Below are 7,407 nucleotides of genomic sequence, written 5' to 3' on the forward strand. Positions count from 1 at the left end.
TCTTAGAAACGGTACTTTTATATATCAATACAAAACTCATATATTAAAAAAAAAGTTCAGAATAAAATACTTAGGTTCTATAAATTGAAATTTTAAAGTGCAATCATCTTTCTGGGATATAGTTAATCTGAATTCACCTTTAAGTTTTTGTTTTCATGGGCGATTCATTGTTGAACAGCCAGTTATGTGTTTGAACTGATTGCTGTTTATGATGTTTACGTGCTCTGAGATGGCCTTAATTTTGCTGTTTTCCCCTGACAGTAGAATCAACTTCCCAGCAACACCACTCTCTGGATCAGGAGTTGTCTGCAGCTTCAGGGCATCCACTGCCTCCTATGAACAGACATGCTCCAGCCTGGATTCAGTGTTTCAGAGAGCTTTTGGTCTGAATCATCAAATAGGCCTAAGTTTTGACAAAAAGAAGCATCTACCTTCTGTTCCTGCAGCACCCACTGTCTAGGTCAGGGCAGGTGTGGAAGTTACATAGAGAGAGATGTCAAGTAGTCAGATGGTTTACAGTTCTCTCTCACTGTAGCAAGAGTCTTATCATCATTATTCTTAGCTTCAAATTTATAAAAAATATTTTATTATATAAATTACGTGTTTATATTTCATTGATGTCTTACAATTCCTTAAGAGATGACTTACATAAGGTTTGTCAAGACATTTTACAGAAAGGAGTCTGCGAGCACAGAGCAGGTAGTAATCGACGAAGCAAAGTCCTAAAAGAGGTGAGAAATCAGAGGCTCACTGCTCAGAATGGCCTGTGGTAGGCCACTCTTTTCAGTGAAAAAAAAAAGAAGGTACAGAATCTGGGTGTGAGCATCAGCAAGTGTGGAAAGTACAGTCTCTATTCAGAATAAAGATACTGCTTTGCTGAAAATAAGATCACTAGCTTAGTAGAAGGCTAGGAAAATATAAGCAGTAATTCATATACAAATTTAAAAAAATGGCAGGGAAAACTGATCAAATAAAAATCTCTAGTCCAAGTTGAATAAACAACAACAAAACTAGACACACTAGCTACTGTTATACATCAGCTATAGAATGGCTGTGGAAAGGACAAAAATAGGAAGCCGGTGCATTTTTGGTGTTTGGGCTTCTTTGAAAATAAATACAGAAGAGCTAGACTTCAAGTAAGCCGATGTTACAAACACAGGCCAATTATGCATCCATAACTGACTATGGAAACAAGGAAACTAAGAGGCCTGTTAGTTTTCTGAATGAAGACAGTTCGGGAAACATCAATACAAGAAATTCACAAACACCACGTATTAGTTCAGTGGTTCTCAACCTGTGGGTTGCCACCCATTTCGGATTGAATGACCCTTTCACATGAATCCTATTTCAGATATTATGATTCATAACAGTAGCGAGATTACAGCTATGAAGTAACAGCCAAAATAAATTTATACTTGTGGCTCACCATAACAGGAGGGACTGTATTAAAGGGTCGTAGCATTGGGATGGGCGAGAACTCCTGGTTTTGTTATCTTTAATGTGGCAGATGCACCAACTCATGGATTGGTACTATTCCCTCCCTCCTGCTACATAATTTTATACTAGAAAATTAAGTCATGCTACTTAGAAAACAGTTCCATTTACACCTAAAACTAAACTCAAGTCTGTTTGACTGCACTGTCTTAATTCAACCTTTGAAAGCATTGAAATTTCCTGGCAACTCAAAAATAGTAGAAGTGGCTTAGAGGCACATGACCTGGTAGGCCATAGTCTGAGGTGAGGATATGGATATTCATCATTCCGTTGTTTAAGTCGTTACTGCTGATGCTCAGTCTAAGAGAATGTGCACCTGAGAGTGAGCAGAGGTGAAAGTTACCTAGGAAGACACTCCTAGAAATCAGAATGCCAGTATGGTTTGAGAGGTATACCGAACAGTGAAATGTGTTTGCATTACTTTTACAGGCATGGAGTTGAAGTTAAGAAGAAATCATAGAAGAGAATAAATTAACCTAGAGAACAATCCTGGGAATTAGAGGTCATGAAAGTTGTACCCTCTTGCTTTCTAGTTCACAGATACTATGTCAGATATTTTTGAGTTAATAAATGCATCATAGTGTGCATGGGTATATCATGAACTCAAAAAATAATGCATCTGGGCCTTATGGAAGACTGGAGCAAAAAACAGAATGGATGGAGGCCAACAGTATTCTCATACCATCTTCCATTTGAAGCAATAACTCCCTAGTTGCTAGCAATGGCTGCTTCCTGAAAGGATCCACATCCCATGCAAAGCATCCATATAGCGTTTGACAACTATTTATGACTCCATTTTGAGTGCATTCAATCCCCTCTTCTGGACTCTGTGGATATGTGAGATGCATGTGTTACATGGCCATACATGTGTGCAAACACATAGACTAATACGAGTAAGTCTTTTTTAAACAAAGAAATATACAGCTATAAGCATACATATATCCATGTTATGATGTGTAAGAGAGGTAAGAGGGGGTAACCTAAGAAAATACTCTGAAATCAAAGAGTCTTTTAGGTTTTTGACAAGCTAATTAATGAATCTTTCTGAGGAGGAAGATTTATGCATATGGTGTGAGATACTGCTACTCATTTCTATTGTCGTTACTATCATTGGCCAGTGAGGTATTTAATAATGTATATTATGAGAGTGTTGTTTAAACATCACTTATTTCTCATAAAACCACTCTATCATAGTAAAAGTCATGCTTATTAGGGTTTTATAATACTAAACTATACACAAGAAATTACCAAAAAACTTTTAAAATTCAAGATCTTCAAGTAAAGCTTATATCCCTTCATGCTCAGTGTGTTGACTTCTATCTAAAACAATCTTATGTTTACATGCAACTAAAAGCATAAAGATGCTCTCATGAATCTAGCAATAATTCTATCTCCTGAAGTTCCTGTTGAATCCTACCCTGGCATCGCATCACCAAGTAGCTGGTTCTAAAGAATGAGCAAGAAGTAGTCTTTATATTCTTAGTTCCTCTTGATCTATGTGTGTCATGGGGATTAGGGTTTATTGGGTTAAAACCAATATTTTGAACACCATCAACATGTAGATCTGGATTCATCTCCTGAAAGTCCATGTGTTACAGTAAAGAGTCTGAGCTCATTGCTGGAAGTGACTTCCCCAAGATCAGGAAAATCTTCCACAAGAAATCCAGACTTCTGGGTTCTCCACAGTTGAGTGGAGAGTGGGGTCTGACGTTCACACGAACTCAGGTGCCCCATATTTGACCATGTCCCTTGGATGGGGAGGCCTGGTGGCACTCAGAGGAAGGATAGCAGGTTACCAAGAAAAGACTTGATACCCTAGGAGCATATACAGGGGGAGGTGGTCCCCCTCAGTCACAGTCATAGGGGAGGGGAGTAAGGAGAAAATGGGAGGGAGGGAGGAATGGGAGGATACAAGGGATGGGCTAACAATTGAGATGTACTATGAATAAATTAATAAAATATATTTAAAAATAAATTAGTAAGTGCCACTTCAGGCATCAGGAGCCTTAAAAAAAAAAAAAAAAAAAGGAAAGAAATCCAGACTTCTATACCCTGGCAGCCTATACTCCTGTCAATATTTCTGTGATCACATTTTCCCACATGATCTGCTTCAGAAGAACAAAATTTTCCCCAAGTCCTTTGAGGTTTGAATGATAAAGTAATGAATAATTTTCTACCAAATTATTATCTTGCTGAATTTTGATTTCCCCTCTCTTTTTCTAGGCACTGCTCCACATACACTGCAATAGCTTGTCAAGTTTCTAGCATGAGAGTGCTGAGTATAGTTTGCATTCGCTGATAATTTCAAAGTGACAAAAGAATAGGTGCAGCAAAGAGGAAGGAGTATGTTTGCATTAAATAGAAGATGTAGTTCTGAAAATACCTAGGTTCTTACTGCCAAGGAAAGGTTCGCGCTTTGGATTCCACATGTGTCCTTCATATACTAAATCATTCTCTGGCTATTTCATGGTCCTAATCTCATTCTACTCAAAACTTGTATTCCATTCCCTTCATTATAAAGCTATATATCCTCCCACCCTATGCTGTTTCTCAGCTTTAGAAGCTTTAGTTTTTATATTCATACACATGCATATTTTTCTCAGACAATAAAATCTCCTGACTTCAGCATAAGTTATTTATATTTTATAAAACATTTCTTTTGAGGAACTCCCCTTTCCTTCCTACAGATATTTGGGAATGACATATTTACAGGTTCTAGATGATAGCTTTATGTAAAGATGCACATTTTCCTAAGAAACTGATTTTGAGGACCAACATATGAGCCCCTGACTGTGGTTTAGTGGGTACCCAAAAGCAGTAGGCAGAAGAACCTAAGACATCTTGAAATGCAGTGGAACTCTCCTCGCTTCTCTGGAATGGTCCACAAAGTGTCTCTGCCTCTTATGAAATTGTGATACACACACAGCTGATCAAGGAAGGAAAAGCATAGAGGAAAAAGGCCCCCCTTGCCTGATTAAGTCCATTAGGGAATGCCAGGGTTTTCAGATTCGAGGTTCAAGTTATACTCTGAGGTTCAAAGGTTTTTCCTTTGGATGTATTTCATGTACATTCTGTTACCCACTTGCATGGTTCATTTTCTCTTCATAAATAGCTTTGGTGACTTCCCTACCTTCTTACTGAAACCTAATAGACTCATGTCTTAGTTTTATCTTCACTCTCTTTATGCCTGTGATAGATCTACCCTGAGGGTTCCACTGGCAGAGAGAACTCTACCAGGGATCTAGTGAACATGAGTCTATGTAAATGGACCCTTGTGAGGGCTATGAGTATCTAAGAGAGGTACAGTATGCTTGGATGAAAAGGCTGAATATCTATTCATAATTTTCTAGAAGATTGTCTAAAGGAAACACAAATAAAAGGACCTTTCATATCTGAGACCATAATAATGCCATTGAAGATTTGTTTTCATTCTGAAAAAAAAATCAACACTTAAATTTTCATTCTGCCTCTTAAAGAATTATCCTCAAATTACATACAATTTAGGTCCTGTGTCAGACATTGACATTATTCATGATGACTTTCAAGAAGAATACAAGAAGATTAAATTGACTCATTCTCTGGTGCTTTGAGGATAAGGTAACTTTCAAGAGCCAAATTGGAAAATTCAACCTCATTGAAATTATTAACTGCCTAGAGAGGGTGATGCCAAAGAATGAGAATATATTTCAGGTGTGCACTTCAAATCTGGGGGTCCTAGGTTTTCCTTAAGGACACAGATGGCACCTGTCACATTTTCATAATGGTGCCTGGTTTTTCTGCCACCATTGCTGTCTTGTAAAAATTCTACCACAAGTACATTAGTAGATGAGTACAAAAGAGATGCTAATATTATAAAGTGTCTAACTAATTTTCTCATGTGTATTTGGAGCATCACCTAGGGATGACTGTGCCCCAGCTTCTTGAGACATAAATCATCCCTAACAACTTACTAGCTGATGTTCAGTGTTGATACAAAGTAAAATTTCACCTGAAAGCCAGTGAGATATAATTTAGTCTGAGCCAAATTTGGGTTATCATGACCTGAAGATATGGATTCATATATCCTTAGATAATGTATTCGGATATGGAACAGACTACATGAACTTTTAATTGGCACAGACAAAGGAAAGTCATAAGTCAAAAAATTTCCAAATACATTGGTAGGGACATAACATGGGTTGCATATAGCAAAGTGTGGAAATCTCTGCTAGAGATCACCTTTTAGAGGTTAAGTTAATACATTATAAAGGTTTTACCTTATAATTAAAAGGACGTTAGGCCAAAAATAGAGAGCAAGGTTGACAAGAACAATAAGCATAGTTCAAGATAATTTGTCTCTGGATCTGCAACATTCTATCTTGCCATATCCATGTCTCCATACTCAGCCAACTTTATGGAATCTTCAGCATAGGGTAGCTTTGATTGGGGAACTTCAGTTCATAGAAAATTTCACTGGTCCCTAGCAGAAATCTACTTACTCTACTATGTCCTTTCATTTGAAGTCTATCATTCCAGGCCATCATCTGATATTTAATATTTCATTTCATGGAGTCCTTGCAGGAGATAATGTTAACCAGAACAATGAACTCCAGTCAGCGTCACTTGCTATAATGATTATTTGAATACATACTTCCCTAGTCATCTGAAACATAAAAAGTCCTTTAAATAGTGAATTTACTAAAGGAAGCACTTTTAATTGTAATATCAGAAACCTGGAGAGTCTCTGTGTGTACCAGACCCTGGCCTAGAGAACCCAGTTATACTTTTCTTGGTTATGTTTTTTTAGACTCAGTTGGAGAATATGGTGTCTGCCCTGTGCTAACTGCTTCTTCTTTTTACTAGGAGTTCCATTAGAGTACCCAGGTGGCACAATGCTTCTCATATGTCAGACAGGAGACAGACCCATGCAGTCTTGTCAGTAAGATTTCCCAGAAGAGTCGGTAGCACCTGACTTAAAGATATACTAACAACTACTAAATGGAAGAGCTCATATCAGGTAGTGAAAGAGCTGTTGTCACATTCCCAGAAGACATAATCAAATACTATAGTTGATCACAATCTCCAGAGACTTAAATTCCTCAGCTATAGGGTTACCATGTTTTTCAAAATATTCCCATTAATTAACTTAAAATATCAAGATAAAATGTGGAAGAGAAATAGGCTAGCTTCATGGTTTTGCAATCTCTCATAATATTTGGTAATTTCAGTGATTGCTTTTTAAAAACATTTTTATTTTTTACACATACATTTATATTATTACATGTGTTTACAATAAACTACCTGTAGCAAGAAGAAACATGACACAATCAGGAATTATATAAATGTTACATTCTTAGTGTTTTGGCTATTTGTATTTGACAGCCTTAAAGAAAACATCTTTCCTATCTTGGTGTGTCTAAAATTCTGAATGTAAATCAATCTCCATTACATATTGTCATTATCAACTTAAAACATCTATCTAGACCTAAAAACATCTTAACCCTAAACAACTAAGCTTCATTGTAAAACTAGGCTACCTGGTCTTCAACTCCATAAAAGACTTGAGAAGAATAAATTTTATTACCTGAGTATGCCGGGAGTGCAGGTTAGTAGCTTTCCAAATGAGAAGATAACAGAGACAGTTTTCTACCTGAATAGTAACCCAAAATCTTTACTATGTTCATGTATCTTCTTCAGCCTTTTGGCCCAATATATATGACAGACATATTTGTGAGGCAGAAACTATTGAGGACTTGTTTACCTTGTCTTGGCAGAGTTTGGCCATGGACTCTGCCTGCATCCAAGCTTGGCCTTTTTTAGGCAGAATTCTGTCTGTGGTAGAAATTAAGACATTTTCCTCAGTGGCTTGTTTGCCCCCTTTGAAGTCATCTCCATCAGGGGGTTCTTTGATGCTCATCATCCTCTTTTAAGTAG

This window comes from Acomys minous (genome assembly GCF_964271855.1).
Source record: "Acomys minous genome assembly, chromosome: 9".
Taxonomy (NCBI): Eukaryota; Metazoa; Chordata; class Mammalia; order Rodentia; family Muridae; genus Acomys; species Acomys minous.